Here is a 26,157-nt window from a genome sequence, read left to right as displayed (position 1 = left end):
ATTTTGCATGTTGGTCCCAGTCAAGATGAATCATTGCCCTTTTCAGGATGGAAATGAACTTGCTACCAAGTGGACAACCAGTCTCCTTGAGGAATGGTGCCATATTGGAAGTTTAGCATTGGTCTCTGTTAATGACAGGTCAGACGCCCAACAGTGCCAGTAGCTAGATCAGCCTTAGTGAGAAGGAGCCAATGTGGTTGGACCCATGAATAACTTCTATCACTGCCATCCCGATTACTTCATTCATGCACCTATTATGCCACTGTGCCAGCACTGGGGTGACCAAAGACAGAAGATGGCTGATGTCAACTGACGCGGTTGCTTAGTGCCTCTTCTGTGGTAGACACTCTCTGGTGGTTATTTATGTGTGATAGAGAGATCATACTTTGTGCATACCCCCATACATCCCTCCACATGCCTCTTCCTCAGGCCTCTTTGTCCCTCATCTTCTAATCTTTCTCCTTCCTGGGACCTGACCAGCCAGCCTGGCCATTTGCCACTGCCTATGAGTCTATATTTTCTTACTTTAGGCCACTTCTCTTTCTGCACAAGGTAAATTATCAGGTGCATCACCTAGATCTCTGACCACTGAGAGGATTTCTCCTTGCTTCTGTCTTTCAGGGCCATCCCTGAGTGGGGCCATTGTGAGGCAGCAATCCACTTTAGGCTTACACCAGCATACCAAGTTGACCCATCTGTGACTCAGCCTTAGCCTTTTCCCTTATGGGTCTTTTTTTAAAGGATATTGTTTATTTATTTATTTATTTATTTGAGAGAGAGAAAGTGAGAGAGAGAGAGCAAAAGCCGGGGGGAGAGGCTAAGGGAGAAGCAGGCTCCCTGCCAAGCAGGGAGCCCTATGCAGGGCTCAATCCCAGGACCCTGGGATCATGACCTGAGCCAAAGGCAGACACTTAACTGACTGAGCCACCCAGGCACCTCTCCCTTATGGGTCTTAAGGGGCCCCCCAAATGTGGTCGTTTGAGGTCAGCTGAGGGAGAGATGCTGGTGCAACAGTGGTGGATGATATGAACATCTAGGCCACCTGTTTGTACAGCTTACATGGGCTCTCTGGTCCTGCTTTTACCCAATCCAAGAATACCACTCTTATCATACAGTGGATTGCTACTGGGCCCACCCAAACTTATGATTTGGTGGGTCTTACAGTCCCAGCTTATGATGGGCAATTCTGATTACATAATCACCTGACATCCCATATTTAGGTGCTCTGACTCTGTCAGGGCTCAGTAGCATGCAGGGAGCTGTTTTCTGAATGGCACAGCATGGTCTTGCTCCAGAAGCTAGAACCAGGCACCTAGCTTGTGATTCTTTTATTGGGGCTTGCCATAAACTCCATCTAGCATCTTATCCCACCACACTTACCTCAACTAGAAGGTCATATGGCCCAAGACCTGAGGCTGTTGGCACTGTTGCCTGGACTCGCTGCAGAGTTCTTTCCTGGTCTGGGCCCTACTGAAAGTTGGCAGCCTTCTGTATCACCCAGTTAATGGGTATCCCCACGTGTAGAACATGCCACTGCAAGAGCCCAGGGAGGCTTACCAAATATGGCGTTCCTTTCTGAGTGGTGAGACACAATGAAGTAAGTTGCCTTTTACTTTGTAGAGGATGTCCCAGCATGCCCCAGCCCACTGGGTCACTCAAACCTTCACGGATGTGATAGGGTATCAATTGTCATAGGGTTTATTTCCCAGTTTTTGGAGTTCATGAGTCTTATCAAGACCTCCAACATACTCAGCCCTCGTCGCTCATCTGTTCCAAATAACAAGACACCACCAACATGGTACATCCCTGTGCTGTTTTGCAAAATGTCCAGATGGTCCAGTGCTCTTCAGATTATGTTTTGAGAGAGGGTGGGAAAGTTGACATAGCCCTGGAGCAAGACCATCCATGTCTACTGTTGTCCATCCCACAAGAATATAAGCCATCAGAGATAGCAAAGAATGTTTTGATAATTATCTAGCTGAGTTCCAGGGACTAGACAAATTTAGGGTCCCCTACGACTCTGCCATCTTAACTCCCTAACCAGATAGCAAAGAACGCATTTGCCAGATCCGTGGCCATATACCATGTGCTGGAAGCAAAGATGCCACATTGGGCAAAACAGCTGCAATTGGGGCTGCTTGATCAAGTGATCCACTCTCATTCACCATGCTCCATCTGGTTCTTTTAGGCACCAGACTTACGAATTAAATGGGGATATGTTGGGAACCATCAACACTGCATTCTTGACATCATTGAGGGTGACCCTAATCTCTGCCATCCCCCCAGGGTGTGATACTGTTGATGATTCACTCTCCTGGCTTGGGGTGTGGGGGGTGCATTTCACGGGCTTCTACCTTGTCTCCTACACTGTGAGAGCCCTTACTCCCTAGGCCAAAAACCCCAGTACCAATGGGAGCTCTGCTAACCACTAAATATGTCCATTCCAATTAGACATTCAGGGAGCAGAGAAATAACCACTGGGTAGGTTCATGCACCCAACGGAACCACCACTAGTCAGACCTGGGCCTGGCCTCTATTTATTACCTGGCCCGCATGCGCTTGCCATTCCATAGAGGGCCCATGGTAGAGTTTTGTGTCCCTGGTATTCATGTCTGTACCCACAATCCTAGAGAAGTCTGCTCAGTTTCATTTTTCCACAGCTCCATTGCCCAAGTAAATAGCCATGGGACTCTCTGGAAATGGAATGAGCCTCAACCAACTAGCAGTGGGAGTCAGTGACTAAGTACCCCAGCTTTCTCGCTCCTCTGGGAGAACAATTCTGCTTCACACCATCTCCCAGAGTCCCCAGAGCAACTGTGCCCCAGTTGCCCACAGAGGTCACATGCTGTGTAGCTCAGCTTTCGTCAGCCTTCCGCCTGCCCTGTCTCACCTCCCTCGCTCCATCGCTGTGCTTCTGGGGACCTGTTCCCATGTGAACTACCTGCACCTACATCCTTGCCTCAGGTGTGCTCCTTGGGGAAACCACACTAAGATAACCATGCAGAAATGAGCAGCCTGAGAAGTCATCCTGTCTCTTCTTGACCTTTAGGCACTTCCGGTCTGTTTGCCCAGCAATGCAGAAAAGCTTCCATCAGCCTCCATGGTAACCCAGTCCCACATTTAATTCTCATTGTCAGACCTTTGCTTTTTTATTCTCAACCCTCGATCCCTCCTGCTGGAATTTCAAACCACTTCATCATCTTAGGATTTTTTTTTCTTTTTTCCGAGAATGAGAGAGAGAGAGAGAGAGAGAGAGAATAGCTAGCCACCAAGTTCAGCGTAAGAGCCCCTTATATAGTCGAGCGTGGGTATTAATCTTTACTTCTCCAGGCTGAAGAATCCAGGTTCTTTTAAAGAGTGCCCATCAGTCCCGTTTTCCAGGCTTTTAATCATCTTTGCGGCTGTAAGCTGTCACCCCCAGCTGCTCACCATAGACCAGCCTGCAGGCTTCTGGAGACCACCAGATGCAGGTTTTAACCCAGAGAAGTTCACAGGAGGGGAGGTGCCCCAGCTGCTGTAAATCACCCTCCCCCTCGCCTCCTCCCCAAAGCCAGAGAACAAGCCCCAGCTTGCTGTGGAAGGCCATAAAACTTCTCTTCTTTAAAGGGCCCCTTTGTTGGGTATGTTCATTGTAGCAGGCACGCAAGTCCACCAAGAGCCCATAAAACTTCCCCAGGCTTTGTGCGGGTGACCCCACAGGCCTGCGCTTTAGCAATCCCACCCTTAAGCCCACAATGAAACTATTTCTGGGTTCACCCAGAAACAGACCGGACTCAATTTGCCTTGTGATTTGTTTGTTAGCTTTACAAATGGCTTTTGAGGCCAGACAACCCCTCCTCACCCTGCCGACTTGATGGGTGGAAGCTCAGGGACTTTCCGGGGGACCTGGGTGGGGGGGGGGCTCTCTCCGGTCTCCATGGAGATTTCAAAACAATTCACCTCCAGGGAAAAGCTCTTGCTGGCCTGGAAGGGTGAGCCAGCATTCAGATGCAGCGGGCCCGTCCCGCCTCTGGTAGGCAAAGGTGTTTTGCCTCATGCCCTTGCCAGCGTGGTCCAGAGCCCGGCCCCCTGCGAAGCTCCGAGGTCCTCGCCTGGGTCCCCGATGATGAATCTGCTCCAGCCACCCTACCAGCCTTGGTAAGCACAATCCAAACTAAGTCAATCAGCAGGAGGATGATATTTACCTTAGACCTAGCTTTAGTGGTTAAGAGCACAGGCTTCAGACAGCCCAAATGCCTGTCCACAGTGGAAGAGAACGTGGAAAAGAAGCCAGACACAGAAGAGTGAAGAGTACGCGCTTCCATTTATATGAAGCTTAAAAACAGGCAAAACGTCATCTGTGGTCATAAAGGTCATCAGAGCAGATACCTCTGGGAGGCAAAGAGGGGATGGTATTGACTGCGAAGGGACCCAAGAGAACTCTCTGGGGGTGATGGAAATGTTCTGTAGCTTGAGCTGAGTGCTGGTCACACACACATTGTATATGTGTACGGGTATATACATACATAAAAGTAATCGAGTGTCCACTTAAGATCTGGGCTCTTTACTGCATATGAATTGTACATTAGGATAGTAATGGGGGGAAAAAGCCCCAGTTCTGACCTACAGAGCCATGAGCTAATAAGTGGCTGTTGTTGGGGCGCCTGGGTGGCTCAGTCGTTAAGCATCTGCCTTCGGCTCAGGTCATGATCCCAGGGTCCTGGGATGGAGCCCCGCATCGGGCTCCCTGCTCAGCGGGGAGTCTGCTTCTCCCTCTCCCGCTCCCCTTGCTTGTGCTTGCGCTCTCTCTGTCAAATAAATAAAATCCTTAAAAAAAAAAAAATAAATGGCTGTAGTTTTGAGCCGCTAAATTTGTGGCGCTCTGCTACATAGCCAGAGAAAACTAGTACATCTCGGTTCTGACACTGGTCCTGCCTCCAGTTTACCGTTTGACCAAGGGCATGCCCCTCACCTTCTCTGAGCTCCAGCTTCCGAGCCAATGAAAACAGCAACTCCTGTCCTGCCTGCAGGACGAACGTGAACATCAAATTAGTTAATGTATGTAAAAGCTCTTGCAAAGTCAGAAAGCGGCTCTTAAATGTGAAGTTTATTACTGTCATCTGAAAAATAAACCTCCAACTTTGACTGCAGGGAATGATTTAGAATCAACCAACCCTGGGTTTGGAGTTAAACAATCATGGGTTAAAATCCTAGTTCTGCCACTTATTAGCCATCTTTGAATTGGGTTATTTAATCTCTTTAAGACTTAGTGTCCTGAGAATAGAAATCTGTACCTCGTAAGGTTGTTGTGATTCTCAAATATCACCGTGGCGAAGAATAAACGCTCGATATACAGTACTAAGAGTCATGGGTGTACCAGGTCCGGAGGGCGCCGGTTCAGAGGCAGACAGATCAGGAGACTCCAGGAGGGAGAGTTTCCACAAGATGAAATCGATTGAATACTTGATGTGTCTGGATGTCTTCAGAGATTTAAATGTCTGGCTAAGTGTACAGTTGCATTACTAGTAAGTATGTAGAAAATGAAGAAAACCAAAAGCCAAACGACTATTAACTCCAGGGAAAGGATTGTACAAGAAAAAAAAAACCCATAATTCACTGCATGGATCAGTTGTATAAAATATTTACAAAACATTTAAGAAGAGGGGCGCCTGGGTGGCTCAGTTGGTTAAGCGACCGCCTTCGGCTCAGGTCATGATCCTGGAGTCCCGGGATCGAGTCCCACATCGGGCTCCCTGCTCAACGGGGAGTCTGCCTCTCCCTCTGACCCTCTTCCCTCTCGTGCTCTCTATCTCTCATTCTCTCTCTCAAATAAATAAATAAAATCTTTAAAAAAAACATTTAAGAAGATAAACACTGACTAGCAGTCCAATCAAAAGTACACTGTAACTATATTGGGAGCAGAGGGAGGGAAGGGTACAGGTGTGTGGAAAGGGCAGGAGGAGAAATGGAAAAAATGTTTTAAAGAATGTATTCATGGGGGCGCCTGGCTGGCTCAGTCAGTAGAGGGTGCGACTCTTGACCTTGAGTTCATGAGTTCAAGCCCCACGTTGGGTGTAGAGTTGACTTTTTAAAAAAGAAGAATGGATTAATGGATTAAGTATTATGCTCTAATTTGATAATCATAAGCGAAAGATATTTTTAGTCCATTAAAGATTTTAACCTGGGTGCCTGGGTAGCTCAGTGGGTTAACCATCTGCCTTCGGCTCAAGTCATGATTCCAGGGTCCTGGGATTGAGCCCCGCTTTGGGCTCCCTGCTCAGCGGGGAGTCTGCTTCTCCGTCTCCCTCTGCCCCTTCCCCTGCTTGTGCTCTCTCGCTCTCTCTCTCTCAAATGAATAAATAAAATCTTAAAAAAAAAAGATTTTAACTTGTGGAAAACAGATACAATGATAATAATATTTTAAGAGGGCAGCAACCATGAGATTTAAGGGGAGCTCAGAGTCATCCGGACAGGGCAACGTTTCCCTGTCAGAGGGAGAGCAGCAAGGTTCTAGAAGCATAGAACTTTCTAGCAAGTGAAAAATAAAATTTCTCTATCTTTTACTTTGGGAAGGTAAAAAAAAGTAAACAAATGTGAAGGCCTCTGCCTGTGTCACTTCTGTTGCAGAGACAAAAATGGCATGCAAGTAGCAGTGTTCAAAAGGAGTGCATCAGACACCATTCATTCCCCAAGCTTGCCAGATCCAATGCCGAACACACTCACATCCAGCCGAGGCCCTGTAACAAAATGGGGGCTTATTGGCCCTGGGTTGGTCGATTCTAAATCATTTCCTGTGGTCAAAGTTGGAGGTTTGTTTATTTTTATTTTTATTTTTAAAGATTTTATTTATTTGAGGGAGAGAGCACGAGAACAGGGTGGGGGCAGAGGGAGAAGCAGACTCCCCACTGAGCAAGAAGCCCGATGTGGGACTCGATCCCGGGACCCCAGGATCATGACCTGAGCCGAAGGCGAACACTTCACCAACTGAGCCACCCAGGTTCCCAGAGGTTTATTTTTAGTATGACAATAGTAAACAGCCAATTTAAGAGCCGCTTTCTAACTTTCCAAGAGCTTTTACATACATTAACTAATTTGATGTTCACATTCGTCCTGCAGGCAGGACAGGAGTTGCTGTTTTCACTGGCTGGGAAGCTGAAGCTCAGAGAAGGTGAGTGGCATGCCCTTGGTCACACAGTAAACTGGAGGCAGGACCAGTGTCAGAACGGAGACGTACTAGTTTTCTCTGGCTATGTAACAGAGCACCACAAATTTAGCAGCTCAAAACAACAGCTACTTATTAACTAGCTCATAGTTCTGTAGGTCAGAAGCTGGGGCCTGGCATGGCTGGATCCTCAGCTCAGGTTCTCACAAGGCTAAAGTGAAAGGTCAGCCAGGGCCGTGAATTTGCTTGGAGCTTAGGGTCCCCTTTCAGGCTCATTCCGATTGTTGGCAGGATTCAGTTCCTTGCAGTGGTAGGATTGAGAGACCCATTTTCTTGATGGCTATTGGCCAGCTCCTAGAGACCACTCTCAGGTCCTTGCCATGTGGCCCTAACACCTTCAAAGCCAGGAATGGAGACTCTCCCTGACACCAAATGTCCCGCAGGTACTGGAGCCTTCTCGTTCGGAGGAGCCCAGTCTGTTTTAAAGGCTCACCTGATTAGGTCAGACCCACCCAGGACAATCTCCCTCTCTTAAAGTCCACTGCAATATAGCATCACCTAACCACGGGAGTGTTATGCTATCATATCCAGAAGTCCCTCCCACACTGAAGGGGAGGGAATTCTACAGAGCCTGGACCCCCAGGGGCCACCTCAGAATTCTGCCTACCACAGGAAGTGTGCTGGAATAGCCTTTTCCCTGCTGTGGGGAGGGCTTCCTTGACCACTCATTTTGAGACTTCCATGCCCTCCCAGGTTATTAGAAAAAAAAAAAAAGGAAGGAGAAGACATATCATTATAAAATTGGCTTAAAGGGATGCCTTTGGGCTGATGCATTATAGCTCTGCTGTTGAGAATGTGAAATGTGTCTGCTTCAGCTCATTATAGCAAAGATTTGTAATTTCTTAAAAGAATCATTCACCAGAAATAAACCAGTCACAAAAAGACAAATACTCTATGATTCCACTTATTTGAAGTATCTAGAGGAGTCAAATTCACAGAAGCAGAAAGTGGAACGGTGGTTGCCAGGGGCTCGGAGGAGAGGGAGTGGGGAATTGTTCGATGCGTTTCGGTGTTGCAAAATGAGAAAGTTCTGGAGGTTGGTTGCATAACAACGTGAATATACTTAACACTACTTAACTGTACGCTAAAAAATGGTTAAGATAATAAACTTTAGGTTATGTGGTTTGTTTTTTTTTTTAACCACAGTTCGAAATAAATTGAAAGAGGGGGAAAAAAAGAACCGGGAAATCTTTTTGTGATCTAAAGTACGAAAAGGCTCTTCAAAACAGCCTTGGGATGAGGGGAAGCTCCTAGAATGTTGCTCTCACCAACCACACCGCCCTTCTCCTGTGTCTGTCCGCCCCGCCAAGCCTGGAAAACTAGGGTTGTGAGCGATGGCGCTCTATCCACCAGATGCTCCTGTGGGTGACTCAGAGGGCAGGAGTGAGGCTGAGGCCACCTTCCACTGACAAGTGTGGCTGGGTTCAGGGCCAGTGAGTCTCTGGAACAGTTTGCCAGTGCCCAACACTGGCCTCGGGAGTGTCCACTGGCAATTGAGGCAACAGCCTAAGAGCCTTTCTGATCCCTGGATCACACACAGCTAAAGCAGCATGCTCTTGAAGCAACCCATCCCCCCAGAACTTTCTAATTCTCAACCTTCCTGGTTAAGGTAGACGTAAAGTAGCTCCCCGGGCAGGCCAGTCATTCTGTGGTGCCATCCTGAGAGTCATTCCTGACCTCGAATACCCTGACTCGAATTCCTTTCCACTTAAAATGGCTGGAGTGATTTCCTTCTCCTACAACTAAACCCCGAGCGTTAGTCGTACATGATGGTCAGGCCAGCAGATGCTTTAGAATTTGATGATTCCGTCTTGTGAGGTTTTGGTGGTGGCTGATAGAGGTCAGTGTCTTCGACCTTTTCCGGGACTGTGCTGGGAGCCTTCTGTGTAAATGGGGCCATTCTTCCCATCTGCCCACTTTCACCTGGTCCCCTTACGCTGGGCCCCACGTGGCAGCTGGACCCCCACTGCTGTCGGGCAGTGCTGTCTTTCTCTCCTTTCCCTCTCACAGTTGTTTGAAAATTTTCCCCTCTACTTGAGCTCCCATCTTTCTGCTAACAGAACCCAATTTTGTGTGTGGGTATTAGGCAAGTATCTCTTAATTTTAGGTAATATGTTTGGTGATGGGTTTGTGACCCAGCCCTGGCTAATAAAGGAGGAGTCTCCTGGGAAGCTTCTGAAGAGAAATTTTCTTCCTGAGGAGAGAGTTGGGGCGGGGGCGGGGGGGGGGGCAGTTTTCTCATTGTCTGAGTGCCCAGGACTTCCTCTCCTAAAACAGGCACTGGATGCTGGAGCCACAGCAGACATCTTGACACCACAGGGTGATGAGAACGGGAAGGAAAGGCCACCAGCTAAGGATGGCAGGGCAGAGTGGCTGACAGAGCTGGGTTTTCCATGCAGTCAATGAACCGTGGACAAACCCTGGACTGCCTACCTCCAGACTTCTTGCTAGCTAAGCAGTAAAGGTCCTTAAGGTTTAAGCCACTATTAGCTGAGTTTGGGGCCACTTGAAGTCAAAAGCCTTCTTGCCACTTCTAGCCCATTCCTGATAACTCTCAGCAGACAACCTCGCCTTCAACTTGCAGAGAAAAATGGAGTCCACTTCCTGCCCACCACCCCCCTGACACACAAGATTTCTCTCTTCCCTCTCACGTCCTAGCCAAGAGCCTTTGATCTGATCTCAGACTAATCTCTCCCTTGGGCTCTGGACACCAGGCCCACCCCTCTGCAGGGAGCTCCCTAGCCATTCTCTCTCTCTCTCTCTCTCTCTTGCATCTTCTGTCTCTTGCTCTGCCGCAGCCCCTTCCCAGCTGTGGTCCTGAGTAAGCACCCAAGGCCCCGTGTACTGGCCGGAGTGCACATGTCTGGTCCTAATCCCCAGGGCGCAGCTCCTAAAGGGCCCCTGCCCAGTGCCCTGGGCGAGCGAGCCCCCAGAGGTGAAGGACGCAGGAGGTCAAGGGCGTGGGACTGTTCTGACCGCAGAGGAAGCAGCTGCCCAGGACTGTGTACGTACCGCGGGTACCCAGGCCAACAGCCGCTGTCCACTGCAAGGCTGATTTTCCTTCTGCCTTCTCCCCTTGTTTTTACTGAGGGCATATTTTCCTTATCTTTAGAGTTTTTATAGCTTTGTATCACTGCCTCGTTTTAGTATATTCTGTTGTTATGATTTATGCTGCTTTTACTGGCTCTTTACCCTCAGCACATAAACACGTTTAAGTTTTCCACAGCTTAGAAAAATAAAATAAAATAAAATAAAAAACCCTTCCTTGACCCTGCATTCTCTTTGAGTTTTGGCATTCGCTCACTCTCGCTCTCTCTCTCTCTCTCTCTCGTCTTCATCGTGAGGTCTCCAGGAGTTGCCGGCTCTCGTGGTATTTCTTCACATCCCACCCAAGGCTGGACTCTGGGCTCCCAGACCGGAAGCCGCCCAGCCTCACTCAGCACAATGGGGGCTTTATTGGCAGGAGGCAGGGGATCTCACAGGGTGTGGGAAGAAAAGAAGGAAAGGGATGCAGCCAGGCCACTGGAGCCCCTGGGACTCCTTTCTCGTGGCCCCCACACTCTCTCCCAGCTGCTCTTTTGGGAATGATGTTATTCTCCCCCTCCACATGATTCCCACATGCTCCAGAGCCTTCTATCCGGCGGCTCCCCTTCACGCCGGTTTGAAAATCCCAGGGAAGGATTCTGATTGGTCTGGCCTGGGTCAGGTATCTTCCCAGGGATCAACCAGCCGGTGTTGGGGAGGGGGGCAAAGTGACAGAGCAGAGACAAAAGCTCAGAGCGGGGGATCTTGAGCCAGCGCCTCAGCGGGCTTTTTTCTTCCCCACAGCACTTGCTTGGACGTGCTGGTGCCTCACCCCCAAGGCTTGGGCCTTACCTCCACGTGCTCGGGCTTTTTCCAGCCCGAAACCAGGGAGCTCTGCTCTGCCTGCGTATACGGCAGGTCCGCAATGCCGAAAGATGAGCGCACCTCCAGCTCACTTCAGCCGTGACCTCGGGGTGTATAAAGGGCACGGCTTGCGGGAGAGGGCACATGCGGTGGCCACAGAGAAGCACCCCCAGGTCCCCTTTACAGAGGGACTTGTTGCCCCAATGTCAGGAGACAGTCTCCAACTGCTGAAAACCACCTTGCCCCGAGGTAGCCCACGTCCACTAATGGGTCATTTCACTTACTGTGGGGACAACTCTGATGGGCCATCAGAGGCCACAGGGGTCTTCAGGGGTTCGGTCCCGGCTTTGCCACGCCAGCTTTGCAGTTCAAGCCAGCTCTCGGCCCATTCTTGCTTCTTCCCCCCTCCTTCCACAGGTGCTGTTCCTGATAATTACCCCGCATGCCCAATGCCCCACACTGCGGCTTCTGCCTCCGGAGAACCTGATCCGCGACAGATACCCCTGAGCTGTGTCCCACACCATTTCCCAGAGATTCCGTGGAACTGAGCGCCAGTTGCCCCTGGTGGGAACTGACATGGTAATGCTCCCTTTATTGGCTGCCTTCCCTCCCCTGTTCCACTTCCTCACTCCCCATATTCTCTGAATCTCCTAAAATCTGGTTGCTTGCAAGTCCTTGCCTTGGGGACAACCAAACTCAGGCACCAGGATGATTGTGACTATTTTTGTTAACTCCAGAGTCCCAGCCTTTATCTGTGACAGGGTACCACTGTGACCAAGAGCTCGTCTCGACATGCTTTGCCCCCTGACTTGCTGGGTTCCCTGCCCCCTTGCTGCCCACTCCTTGGCCCACCCTTCTTCCCCTGCCTACCCCCTGGATTCCAGCTTGGCTTCTCTACATGCAACATATCCCGGGGGATCTCAGTCACTCCCCTGGAGTCGACGGCCACTACATGGGGATGACCCACCCTTGTCTGTGTCCTGCCCAGATCACTTCTCTTGTGCTCTGGACTCAGATATCCAACTGCCAACTGCCTCCCGGCCATCTCTGCATGGGTGTCCCACAGATGCCTCAAAGCAATATGGCAGAACTGAGCTCATTGACTTTTTCTAAGCCAACTTCTCCTACATTCCCCCTGTCAACCAACAGCATCAGTTTCTTATCCCCAAAGCCAGCTTTCTGGGAGTCACCTAACCTCCTACCCATCTCCCCACTGGCCCCATAGCACTTTCCTGTCTTGGTGCAAACCCACCCCTCACCCTTGATCAGACCGCCCACTCCCAGGCTCTGTCCTCCACTAGCCGTGTGACCTGGAATTGCTCGTTGAATCTCTCTTAGTCTCAGTTTCTGTATCTATAAAATAGGCTGTTAATAACAGTACCTACTCTCTTAGAGTTGCTGTGAGGTTTAAAAGATATTGCTCACGTAAAACGGTTAGCAAAGTATATGGCGAATAGTAAGTAGTCAGTGATGGTCAGCGTTTTTTCTTTTATTATTATTGTTCTTGTTTTTTATTTTTACCCTTCCCATCACTTTCCTTGTATACTGTAGCCACTTACATGCCATCTTTAAATACTGGTCTGCCAGATTCTGGAAGGCAGTGTTATATCTTATTCACCTATCTGTTTGTCTGTGACCACTGTCTCCACTCCTACTTCCTGTCGGCCATATTTCCCCTCAGATCTGGTAGCATGGGAGTAGCTAGGGGGATTTCTTTATATCCAGCTAAGGGGAAACTGAGTTGGGGATATATTTAATTTGGGTTTAGTGGGACGTGTGTGTGTGTGTGTGTGTGTGTGTGTAAGATATCGCTAGCCATCCCAGTGCAGGAATAGCTTCCAAGAACACTCTCGCACCCACTGGGTTTACTCCCCAGGTGATGTAACATGAAGATTCAGGTCCAGGGGTTGTATCTCAATGTGAACATGTCCTATGGTGCCCAGAACCAGAAGCGTATGAGTAGTAAAGGACAAACAATGCTTGAGAGGTATGGAATCAGATGGTACTCTGCTCTGTGGAAAATTCTTCCAATCATCAGATGTGAAAAATTGCAAACAGGGGATTTGGTTCTTTTTTTTAAAAAAGATTTTATTTATTTATTTGAGAGAGAATGAGAGAGAGAGAGAGTAGGAGTTGGGGGGAGGGGCAGAAGCAGAGGGTGAAGCAGACTCTCTGCTGAGCAGGGAGCCCATCTCGGGGTTTGATCCCAGCACCCTGAGATCATGACCTAAGCCAAAGGCAGATGCTTAACAGACTGAGCCACCCAGGTGCCCCAGGGAGTTAGTTCTTCTTTATGCCTAGACAAAGGATATTCTCTCCCACTAGGAATATATTCAGCCATGCCTTGTGTACAATTATGAATGCACCATATATATTTTTTCCTTTCTCATGGGATGTATACAGAATAGAACTTATCAAAATTCTTGGTTTGTGGGGCCCAGACCTATAGCAGTACAACAAATGGGGAGGAGGTCTGTCTGGGAAGTCACATGCTTTACGCACCGCAGTGAATTGGACCATATCTTCGAGCATCTGATGCCCTCTTGTTCCAATGAAGGCTGGCAGTTCCAGACGAAACGGCAGGCAAAATTGACACCGACACAGCAAAATACCCTAAAGAAACATATTTACCCCTGAGTCCATTTTTATCCCATAAGAGTAATTCAATTACGTAATTATGTAGCCCGGTACAATGTAGTGGCAATTTCAGCAGACATTTGAATTGCTCCTGTATGCCCTAATTTCAGATTAACTTTCGATATTTTTTTCAGAATTATTGATCAACCCAAAGATGAATCACAGATCGAGTATGCAGCCCAAAATCGTAAGATAAAAAGCACTATCAAGGTGTGTCAGGCAGTTAATGAAAATATTCTATTGCATCGTCTGGATTTTGTGAGGCATAGGTATTTGTCAACTCTTTCAAAAAAGTCAGGATTTCTTGTCATACCTCATTTTGCACCGGTCCTCTTATATTCTTTTCCTTAAAGAGGGACCCCAAAACTGTATACGTCTCAGGCCCCACAAAGCCTGGCTCCTCCTCGAGTTTGCCTGTTTGCTGTTGTCTCCGGTCTGGTACCGGCTGCGCCCTACGCACATCTCCACAGCCAGCCACGCTGGAAGGTATCTCCTGACAGAGGGAAGAGAGGGCTAAATACAACAGGCGATGGTTCTGCCGTGTAATAGAGCTGGGGCCTGCAAACCACAGAGGTGACCCGGTGGGGCAAATTCAATCAGCCGGCTCCCACTTGGGGGATTGAGGCCCAAGAATGTTTGGCAAATAGAAAAAGAGGAGGGGGATGCCAAGACCCAGAGTGGTCTGCAGTTCTGCGTTTGACCACAAGATGGAGGTAGAAGAGTGGTCCCTCGGCTCAGTCAAAAAACTCATTAAGAGCTAATCAAGGTAGAGGGGGTTTTTCATGTTTCTTGCCCAAGCCTTCTCCCCTTTGCCAAGCCTCAGTGCACTTACTATTCCATTCTTTTTGGTTGAAGTCGTCACAAATCTGCGCTTTTGTTTGTTAACTCAACTGTAGCCCACAGTTCGTCTTCTAGACAACTTTTCCTGCTCCTTATGGTTAAGGATTATGTTCTTATTAACTATTATTAGAAGAATTTTCTGACTCAGAAGTTTCAGGACTTAAAGCTATAGTCTTAGCTCAATAATTGCCTGATTATTTGCTGCTGTACTTGGAACTTTCATTACCTGACTTCTATTTTGCGCGCATTGCTCCGTACCCCCCCAGTCAGGGCTCTGTGCAGAGCGCTATCTGGGACACCGGGCCCCATTCCCAACTGTCTGAGAGAGATATGGTTCCATCTAGTTTACGGGGGCCCTGTGAAGGTTGACTTATTCCTACGTTAACCATAAACAAATGGAGCGACTTGTCTACGGAAGACGATGATAGAAATCGAGTCAGACTTCCTGGATCCATTCTTCCATTTTCCACTGGACACTATCACCGGCTCCCCCTCGAGACTGTGGCAGACCTGTAGGCCAACACCATTAGCTCAGAATGCACTGTGCAGAAAGCGTGGGCCAGTGACCAGCACTGACCACCTTCTAGACCTCTTTTGAGAACTTTGCCTTCACCGAGGGTCCTTGACCTAGACATGTATTTGGCTCATTGCTGGGGGCTTTTGCCGGAAAAGCAGGCCGACAAGAGGGCAAAGTCACAACCCCAGCGCTGGCACGTGGCTATCCTGAGCACATGGATGCATGAGCTCCGTCTCCAGTAGTGGGAATTACAATGTTTGTCTTTGATGAGTCATAAGCTTGTCTTATGACTGAGGTTGGAGATTACATCTGTGTGAGAGGACATACCAAAGCTTACTGGCCCACATTCACAGCAGCTCTTGGCTGACCCTTTAGTAAATCTCCCTCGTTCCTTGACTCCTCCAGCATTGCGATATCCCACGGGACAACGGGTGCTTTTTCGAAGCAAGTAGAGGAATCAGAAACATCATGGCCTGTTTCCCCTGCAAAGTGCCTCTCTGGCTCCAGCTCCCATTGATTTATTTTGTTCTGTCTTGAATGAATATCCCGCTCTGGACAGCACCTCGGGTTCTCTGGTCGGGCAGAAGAGCAGAGCAGTGCTGGACAAGGGACTAGGGGACCTAGCTTCAGATGACAGCTATGTGGCTATAGTATCCCCCATCAGGAATGAAGGACTCCCCCCAGCTGCAGGGGAGACCCTCTGGCCAACACCACACCTTTTCCTGGGGTAGCCCACCTCTGCCGACTGACTGACAACTCCAAGTGCCTCCGAGCGTCATTTCGCTTTCACATTCCCCATAGAGTCAGCAAAGTCTGCGCTGAAGACTGGAGCTCAACATATTCCTCCATCCACTCTTGCTTTCTCCCCTCCCTTCCTTCAGGGTGGGTCCCTAATAAACCTTCCGCATGCAAAACTCCCATCTCAGAGTCTGCTCTCTGGGGCACCCAGCCCAAGACGGTGATCTTGGGAAAGGTAAAGACCCCTTCTGAACTGTGTCTGAACTGTGGCCAAAGCCGGGGAGCTATGTTTAATGCCACCCACTCGGGGCTCATTTTTCACAGCTGACCACTAAAGATCCCACCAGCTCCTGGAGACTGGACTCGGCAAAGAATCCAAACTTTCAGAAGCCTGAGAACCCAGTCACAGAGGCAGACTCACATGCAGAAGGCAGGCTAGGGAGCAGTACTGAGACTCTCTGGCTCTCAACCCAAATTCTAAGAGTGCCTCTGTGGTTGGTTTTCAAGCCCATCTGCTGCTTCATTCTGAGGAATCATTTCTCCCACTCAGTCCCTGCAACTCCAGAGACAGGCCTGGGAGGTTGTCCACTCCCATTGGAGGTTGTCCAGGGTTGCCCTTCACTCTCTCTCTTCCTAGAGGGCAGCCCTGTCCAGGGGAAAGCCACATATGCCATCTTAAATGTTCTAGTAGCCACGCCCAAAGGTAAAAAGACACAGGTGAAATTGATTGCAGTAATATACCTGACCCAATACATCCAAAGTACTATCCTCTCAATAGGTAATCAAAAGGAAAATCATTCATGAGGTATTTGGTATTTTAAATTCTTTTTGTTCATACTCAGTCTGAACGTTGGTGTGTGTTTGGCACAGCACCTCTCGACTTTGACCAGTCACACTGCAAGCGTGTGGGGTCACTATGGTGACCATATTGGACAGCGCAGGCACATTTCTCCATAGATTAGAGATAATGTTGTACCTGCCTCATAACGCGGGTAGGGGACTTTAACAAGGTAACATCCCTAAAGCATCTGGCATGTAGGTTATCTGAAACCTGTGGCTTTCTTACTACCGGCCCCCCAAATTCCACCAGCAGTTAGCAACATCAGCTGGGACCGAGGCTCATAAGGTTTGAAAGCAATACCGCAGACATCTTTATTTCGAGCTACATTTGTGCATCTTGTGCAAAGTCTTTTTTTTTTTTTGAAGATTTTATTTATTTATTTGACAGAGAGAGACACAGTGAGAGAGGGAACACAAGCAGGGGGAGTGGGAGAGGGAGAAGCAGGCTTCCTGCCGAGCAGGGAGCCCGATGCAGAACTCGATCCCAGGACCCCGGGATCATGACCTGAGCCGAAGGCAGCCGCTTAATGACTGAGCCACCCAGGCGCCCCATCTTGTGCAAAGTCTTGACCAATATTCTAATCCCAATCAGGGAAGGAAGCGTTTGGAGAGAGGTATAATGCTACGTGTTCCCTTAGAATGTAAAACGTTTAATTAGATGCCAAGGATTGGAAATCTTGATTCAGAGCCTGAAATGGCTAATAAGGTTTTATTGTTGCTATTACTTAGAGTTTTTATAGAACTTTAGGCTTGCAGAGTGCTTTTCAATCACTTGAGAGAATCTAAGTTTGTTAACAGCAAGATGAAAAAATGTTCTATTCATCAGGAAAGACAACATACATAATATTTTAAGTATTTAAGAATTACGACCCTGCTGCGAGAACTTCTGAAATTACCTCTACGTGGATGCAAGAGATTCTTGTTATAGGCACAGGACATTAATGCAGATACCAATGTTATTACCCTGCTGAGTCGGCAAGGGTGAACTTTTGCAAGTCAGGAAATATGGAAGTTTCTAAAACAAACATTAGCTGGCTCTAGTTACACATGTGGAGCTTTTTGCCCACATGTAATTTTTGAACATTTTTCTAAAGGAGCTCTTAAGGTTTTATGGGTGATCAGATTATAAAATCATACATAGTTCTAATACGGCATAATTTATGACTGCTCTGGGTCACTGAAATCTCCCAGGATTGTGCTGTTGGGGCTGCAGCAATTAGAGACAAATTTGCACCAATTCCTCTATAAATATTATTGGTGGGGCAGCATTGGCTGGAAAATGGATTTTTCCTTCTGTGTATACCAAAGGCAAATTCAGGCCGTCTTAGCCTTTTGGGTGTATCAGTTCGCTTCTGCTACAACAGTGCTGCCTAACAACCAACTCAAAGCTCGGTGGCATACAACCATAAGGACACAGGCATCCGGATGGTTGGCTAGGTGGCTCCGCTGATCTCAGCTGGACTCACCAACAGCTGGTTGGTGGCTGACCAACGCTGGCCTCAGCTCTACTCCACTCCACATGTCTCTCATGGTCCAGCAGGCTAGCCTGGGTGTATCAACATGGAGATGGCAGATGCCCAAGAGAGAGCAAACTCCAACGAATGAGCCATTTCGAGCCTGTGGCATGCTTGCTTACGGTCCATTGGCCAAAATGAGTCATCTGGCTGAGCTCAGAGTCCACGGCTGTGGTAAATCAACCCACCCACTGGGGAAAGGCCCTGCAAAGTCACATGGCTGAGGACACCGATGAAACGAGGGATGAGAATTGTGGCCATCTGTGTGAGCTATCACAGGTGAGAATGGATTAGAATAGTTTTCTTGAAAAGGAAAGAAAGGGCAAAAACAATAAACATCATTGATGTTTGCATCCATTTTGATTGAGAAAAAGTGCTCTCAGCTGGCAACGCCAAGCTAATGCCAACTCACTTCCAAACCCCACCTCTTGGAACAGTTCCTAGGCCACAGGAAATTTTTTTTTAAAGATTTATTTATTTTTAGAGGGGGGAGAGGGGGAGGGCCGAGAGAGGGAGAGAGGGAGAGAGAATCTTAAGAAGGCTCCACGCTCAGCGTGGAGCCTGATGCAGGGCTTGATCTCACGACCCTGAGATCATGACCTGAGCCGAACTCGAGTTGGACGCTTAACCAACTGAGCCACCCAGGTGCCCCATGGGAAATGTTTGCCTAAGTTCTAATGGGCAGTTTTGACAGAGTATGAAGCAGGAACCTTTCCAAGTTCACCCCTTCATAGATAACACATAAGCAAGTAGCCTACAGCATCCTCCTGCCTATCTCTTTCTGGTAACCTCCGCGTAGGGCCCTCCACGTAGAATTACACTTCAGAAAGCTGGACAGGGGTTATAGGCCCCTGTGGCCCTGCCTTGACCAGGTTTGGGTGGTCGCCACACATGCTGAGAGAGTCTCTGCTCTCTGCCATTAGGCCAAGCGTCAGCTGGCCCCATGCCAAGCTAGCACTCGTGCCCATCTGTCAGGATGGCACCCGGCCCTCTTCTAGAAGCAGATGGTTTCAACTGATCTTCCCTTGCCCGTCTTTCCTGCATGGACACTCCAAACCTGCCTGCCTCTATGTGGAATTTAATGGAATTCTCACATGCTCCAGCTTCCTGTATCTTTTCCCTGGTAGCCAAATTGGTTTTTTCTTTTTTCTTTATCTTTTTTATTTCTTTTTTTAAAGTTTTGACTTTTCTGAAATAGTAGGATTATAAATGGATTTGTATATACAGAGGGGGAAAAATCAATAGCCTGTATTTTCTAGGACAAAATGTAACCTCGAAGCAAATCACCAACAATTATAAAAAAATCATTTGTTTTTCCATTTCACTGATCTTGACATACAGTTCACCTCATATTCCTAAACCAAACCGACTTTGGCCTCCCTGGATGTAGGAGACTTGGCCTAACAGAACCTCTCAGAATGAGACAGAAAATATGAAGGTCCATTCCTGCCCCACCTTGAGCATCAAGCTGACAATTTAGTGGCCCAGAGGACACTGTGGATTTAAAATTTATTTAGTTTTTAAAGAAAAAGCCTGAGTTAGGGCAGCTAAATGCTACAGATATTCCAAGATGGCACCTTGGCCCTGAGGCTCCAGCCTGGGAGGGGACAAATGACCCTGGGGACCTGGCCCAAGGTCAGCAGGGCACCTCTGCCTGCTACCCAGCGCATGGAGATTTAGCTTCGGCCCGGGGGGCTGCCCAGAAGCACCCAGAAATGTACAAATCACAGCCTGGCTCACGTGTTTCCCCTGCTATGTGCCTGAGATGCCACCATTTGGGTAAATAAAGGGGGAGGAAGACCTATAAACAAGCATTTCAATAAGCACGGAGCATCTCTGACCAATAGAAACAGTGCAAGTTGCAGTTGTAATTCGAAATGTTCTAATAACCACCTTTGGAAAGAGTACGAAGAAAACAGGTAAAACTAATTTTATTTTATTTTTTATTTTTTTTAAGATTTTATTTATTTGACAGACAGAGACATAGCGAGAGAGGGAACACAAGCAGGGGGAGTGGGAGAGGGAGAAGCAGGCTTCCCGCGGAGCAGGGAGCCCGATGCGGGGCTCAATCCCAGGACCCTGGGATCATGACCCGAGCCGAAGGCAGACGCTTAACGACTGAGCCACCCAGGCACCACCCCCCCCTTTTTTTTAAAGGAAACTAATTTTAATGAGACATTTTCTTTCACCCAATATATCAAAATCTTATCACTTCAGCATGTAATCCATATGAACAGTGACTTATGTGTGTTACACTGCAATTCAGAATAGCCACATTTCAAGTGCTCAGTAGTCACATGCGGAGAGCGGCCACCATATTAGGCAGCGCAGACCTAAGCTGGTTCCAGAAGGGGGCTCAAGGAACAGTCAACAGCGGTTGCCTCTCAGGAGAACTAAGGGACTGGGGCATAGCGAGCTTACTTTTAACCATAAACCCTTTTGTATTGCTTTTATGTACTGAGTGTATGGACTGACATTATATTATATTGGTCAGGGTTCTCCAGAGAAACAGAACGAATAGGAGATATATATATATATATATATATATAAATTACATGATCGATATTCATTTAAATGTTCATCTAAATGACACAATGTTTTTACTATATCAGTACTGGGTTAATTGCTTTTAATCTTCATGAAAACCTCCAAGTGGAATGTGCTGTGGGCCCTGTTTTACGACAGAGAAATGAACGCTCTGAGGTTAAGAAGCTGGCCAGCTAGTAAGAGGTTGGACTTGAGTTGGAACCGATTCTGTCTGCCTTCAAAGCTAGCAGATACAGATAGGGAGAATGAACACAGATGGTCCAATAAAAGAGATTTATTATAAGAAATCAGCTGACGTGATTCTGGAGGCTGAGAAGTCCCACGGTCTGCTGTCTGCAAGCCGGAGACCCGGGAGAGCCAGCGGTGTAAGTCCCAATCCAAGGGCAGAAAACCGATGTTTCAGCTCAACAGTCAAACAGAGAGCAAACCCTCCCTTCCTCTGGTTTTTTGTTCTCTTGGTCTCCGGAGGGGGGGTGGGCTTCAACGAATTGGATGAGGCCCACCCTCAAGGAGGTGGGGGGGGGGAATCCGCTTCACTCAGTCTTCTGATTCAAATGTTAATCTCATTCAGAAACACCCTCGCAGATACACCCAGAAATATTGTTGAATCAAATATCTGGGCACCCCCGGGGGGCCCTGTCAGCTTGATGCATAGAATTAGTAGTAGTCGTTATGGACAAGGATGTTTATCTCAGCATCTTAGCTCTTGCTGGGAAATTGAACCGATCCTAAGTGTTGCCAACAGATGTGTAGTGAAACTGCACCCTCTGGAGGGTGTGGCTTCTAAAGACAGGCAGTGAGAAGAAATCACCGAGAGCCAAAATTGCCCTTGAAAATGACTTGGACAGCAACCTCCCTACCGGAGGCTCGGCACTAAATCCTCCACGGCAAGGTCACTGCCTCTCAGGGTGAGCTCCTGATGCAGTCAGTAGTTTGCTTGCACGCAGGAGCCATACCCTGTGAAAAAATGTGTGCCCTACACACCGGTATAACCTGGCGAGATTGGAGAGACATATTTGAATGGAAAGCAGCGAAGGAACTAGAAGATTTGTGGCTTCCGCCTCCGGCTCAGTTTTTGAGTAAACGGGGAGGGGGGGCGGGGAACAGAATAGCCCCCTATTATTTACATTGTTTGCTCTTGCTCTGTGGCGTGTATACTTGGCACCAAACCATACTCGAAAGGGGGTTTAGGTGATGCTGCTGCACATTGGCATGTGTGTATAAAGAACGTAAGGGTATGACCTGGGGGGCGCCTGGGGGGCTCAGTTGGTGAAGCATCTGTCTTGGGCTCAGGTTCCGATCTTGGGGTCTTGGGATCGAGCCCCGCATTGGGCTCCACGCTCAGTGGGGAGCCTGCTTCTCCCCCCCCCGCCCCTCCTCCTGCTTGTGCTCTCTCTCTCTCTTTCTCAGATAAATAAAATCTTAAAAAAGGGGGGGGGATGATGTGTTCTACTTCAAGCATGGGATACATTCTCTTTACATTCAAAGGGATTGAGGGCATTTACAGAAGACCAAGGTCCTGCTGGGGCCCCCTGAGTCCAACAGCTCCCCCTAGATATCTCGCCTGCCTCCACTCCAGGCCACTACCCCACCCTGGGGCTCAAACAAAATTAGAAAGGGCTCCTGCAGGGATGGCTGGTCACCCCGGGCCCCCAGCCTGCCCGCTCCTTCTCTTCTGGGCCACCCTGTAGGTTGTCACACCACACAGCCCGCTAGCACCACTGAAACGCCGGCCTTTGGCACAGCGGGAGGGACTCTGACAAACACGGGACACACTGGCCAGGAACACGTGGAGCCTGGCAGCACTCAGTGAGGTGCAGGTTTAAAGCAGGAGAGAGGGTGCCTGGGTGACTCAGTTGGTTAAGCGACGGCCTTCGGCTCAGGTCATGATCCTGGGGTCCCGGGATCGAGTCCCGCATCAGGCTCCTTGCTCGGCAGGGAATCTGCTTCTCCCTCTGACCCTCTTCCTTCTCATCCTCTCTATCTCTCATTCTCTCCCTCTCAAATAAATAAAATCTTAAAAAAAAATAAAAAATAATAACAATAAAGCAGGCGACAGTCCCTTGCAGCAACTTGCTGTCATCTCCAGCTAGCAGGCTCCGGCCGCTAAACATACTAATGCAAATCCATCCCTGGTCCTGGCGGTGGAGCCTGGAACAGGACGGCCGGGACAGTCTCTCGTTTAATCTCCATCACAAGCCTCCGGGAAGGCGTTGCCACAACCACTTCACAGACAAAGGAAGCCAGGCTTGGGCAAGGCGAATTAACTGGCCTAAGTGTCACAGGGTTGGGTTCCCAGAGAAGGAGACTCGGAGGCGGAGGCAAGGAGGCAGGATGTTTATTAGGGACCGCGGAAAGGAGAAAGGAACAGGGGAGGGTGGGCAGAGGGCAAAGTCAGCTGTGATGCAGTCCTGGTGACAGCCTCGGTCACCCCTGCAGGAAGCTCTGGAACAAGAAAGGCCCTTCTGGGTTGTCCTGAGTTTTGCACCAAGATGGCCGGATTTTGATACTCAGGCAGCCGTCACTCAATGGAGGGGGCCCAGCCCCAGAAGGCCATGACCTTGGCAAGTTGCGCTCTGGAGCCCAGACAGACCCCGAAGGGGCTGAGTGCTGAGGGCTATCCGCCAACCACACTGCTGATGGTCAGAGCAACACATCTTCTCTTGAAGGGGGACCTTGGCCTCTTCACATCGCTGTGCCCACCACACCAAGGTCTTCCAGCTAATAAGAGACAGAGCCATCACGGAAAGTGAGCAATCCGATAGCTGCAATTTCTGCCATGCTACTAAGCTAAGCTGCCTCCTCTGGGCTCCAAGTTTTGCAGCAGCCCAGAGCTTCCCCCTAAGCTGGATCCTCTCTTAGACCATGTAGGAAAAAACGAGCCTCTATCTGAATCTAGATTACCAGGCTGTTCCAGGTGCTCCCCGAGCCCACTATAGGAGCTCCCTGACCGGCTGTTCCCAACATGAAGGCTGTGGGATCTTTCACTTTTGCCTCAACCAAGCCAGACATTGCAACTTCCTTTCTAGCCCACAGGTGGGCTATTCAGACCCCCACTCTGCCCATCACCACCACGGATTGCTCCTACCACCACCTTTAGCCCCACCATATCCTTTAGCATTTTTTAAGATGGATTGTAATGATCCAGGGGCGCTTGGGTGGCCTAGTGGTTAAGCGTCTGACTTCAGGTCATGATCTCAGGGTCCTGGGATTGAGCCCTGAGTCGGGCTCTGCACTCATCAAGGAGTCTGCTTCTCCCTCTCTCTCTGCTCCTCCCCCAGCTCCTATGCTCTCTCTCTTTCTCTCAAATAAATAAATAAAATCTAAAAAAAAAAAGATGGATTGTGAAGGTCCAAAGGAATCTTACCAAAACCTAAGGAGATTTACAAGGGAAACAAAGAGCATTCGAGCACATTAATGATACTCAGGAACCATGGTTTTCTCATCCTACAGTAGCTTTCTGGGCATCAGTAAGCTGAATCGAAATCCTGATTCAGAGACCCTCCTTTTGTCTTCTCAGGTTCTTACTCACCGCCTTCCCCCAGGCCCCACAGCCACACCAGGCAGGGCTTAGCGAGCCCCTCAGCCCCACAGCCCATCTGGAGATGAGTGACACAGAGGACAACCCACACAGGTAAGGCCCAGACATACCCACGCTCCCTCCTGCCCCTCCTTAGGCGGGAGCCACTCTTTCATTTGGAGGGAACAGGATTCTGGGATCCAAACACACACACAGCAGTGGCTTAGAAACAGTGGCCTTGCTGGCTGGACATTGGACGGAAACAGACGGGCTGGGGAAGAACCTTGATGTAGATGCTGAGGAGCAAAGAACACAGGAGAAGAGACAGAAATGGGTCAGAGATAGAGAGGGACAATAACAGCCTTTGTCAGAATCCTACTCTGTCCAGCCTGGAGTATTAGTACCACAAAGTACCCCATGCTGGGGGACTTAAACAACAGAAATGCACTGTCCCACCGTTCTGGAGGCCAGAAGTCCAAGACCAAGGTGCCAGTAGGGTTGGTTTCTTCTGAGAGCCCTGAGGGAAAATCTGTTCCAGACCTCTCCTCTAGCTTCTGGTAGTTTTACGGCAGACTTTGCATCCCCTGGCTTGTAGAAGCATCACCCAGATCTCTACCTTCACGTTCCCATTGTGTTTTCTCCCTGTGTGTGCCCATGTCCAAATGTCCCCTTTTTATAAGGTCACTAATCATATTAGATGAAGGCCCACCCTCATGACCTCATTTTAACTTGATGACCTCTGTGAAGACCCTACTTCCAATAAGGTCACATTTGGAAGTCCTGGGGGTTAGGATGCCAACATATCTTTTAAGTAGGGGGACACAATTCAATCCGTAACACTTACTGATTCCAGACTCAGGGGGGGCATCTCCGATTTTTGCCAGCACGGCACGCCTGCCAATCTTCTGGTAACAGCACTCCTCTTCCTTTAAGAATGAATCCTTCCTGTCCATGCAGCTGCCAATAACATGACCCCATTTTCCCATTACAGGGATGGACACATGACCCAAGCTGGCCAATCAGATTCTTTCCGTCCATCTTTCTTACTGGATTTTGTAATGATTTAAGTGAATCAGTTGAGAGAGAGAGAGAGGGATAGAGAAAAGTCGGGGCTGCCTGAAAATTGGCCCAAGCCCAATCTGTTCCCAGTATTTGCTCTTTCAGGAAAATCTTCATGATGACATGCCCGGACTGTGGCAAGTCCAAGGCTGCTGTGCTTGAGGAGAGCCCTTGGCTTTGATACTTGAACCCCACCCTCCTCATTAACTAGCTGAGAGATTGAGAAGTTTTCTGTGTCTTGGTTTTAAAATATGATGATGACAATGCTATCTATCTCAGAGTACTCTTGCAAGGATCATAGATGTGAGAAGACTCCATATGAAGCAGAGGTCTATAAAAATATTTTTCATTATTAGAAAGGTTAGAAATCTAGGAATAGGAGAGCCAAAGGGTTAGAATTTGTCAGTGTTTACCCAGTTCTGACTTTGAGCACGGGTATCACACTCTCCCGCCACCCCCTGCCCCTCCATCTTCCAATTGGCAAGGCCACGTGGTTTGTTCTGCCCACTGAGTAATGAACTGAAATGACAGGTATCACTTCCTGGCCCAGACTCAATGTGGGAGGGAGAACGCAAGGGCATGAACACAGAGGGGTGAGGTTCATTAGGCATCACCAAATGGTAGTGTACTGTGATGGTCAAATAGTCACTCATTTGTTCAAGCTTTCATCCATTCATCAAATCCTTTTTGAGTATCCTTCATGAGCCCAGCACCATGTTAGGCTCTGGGGATTAAAAGATGAATGAGCAGGGTCATTGCCCTCAAAGTGTTCCGCTTGTCACAGGTGAGGTAGGTGCAACACGTAATTGCAATATAATGTGTCCATCCCTATAAGAGAGGGGAACGCTGTCTGGAG

General features: G+C 48.7%; 1 long non-coding RNA gene across 1 annotated transcript; it reads left to right on the top strand.

Moving 5' to 3' along the window:
• Positions 1 to 4,018: 4,018 nt before the first annotated feature.
• LOC141374310 (uncharacterized) lies at positions 4,019 to 24,358 on the top strand. The gene is made up of 3 exons (XR_012381088.1): positions 4,019 to 4,137; positions 7,096 to 7,147; positions 24,243 to 24,358. It is a non-coding gene; the product is annotated as an uncharacterized lncRNA (long non-coding RNA).
• The last annotated feature ends 1,799 nt before the right edge of the window (positions 24,359 to 26,157 follow it).

This window comes from Callorhinus ursinus, unplaced genomic scaffold (assembly GCF_003265705.2).
Source record: "Callorhinus ursinus isolate GAN/ISIS: 27379988/994484 unplaced genomic scaffold, GSC_fseal_2.0 scaffold16, whole genome shotgun sequence".
Lineage (NCBI taxonomy): Eukaryota > Metazoa > Chordata > Mammalia > Carnivora > Otariidae > Callorhinus > Callorhinus ursinus.
Note: the sequence above shows the minus strand (reverse complement) of the source record. Positions and strands in the feature narration are given on the sequence as shown.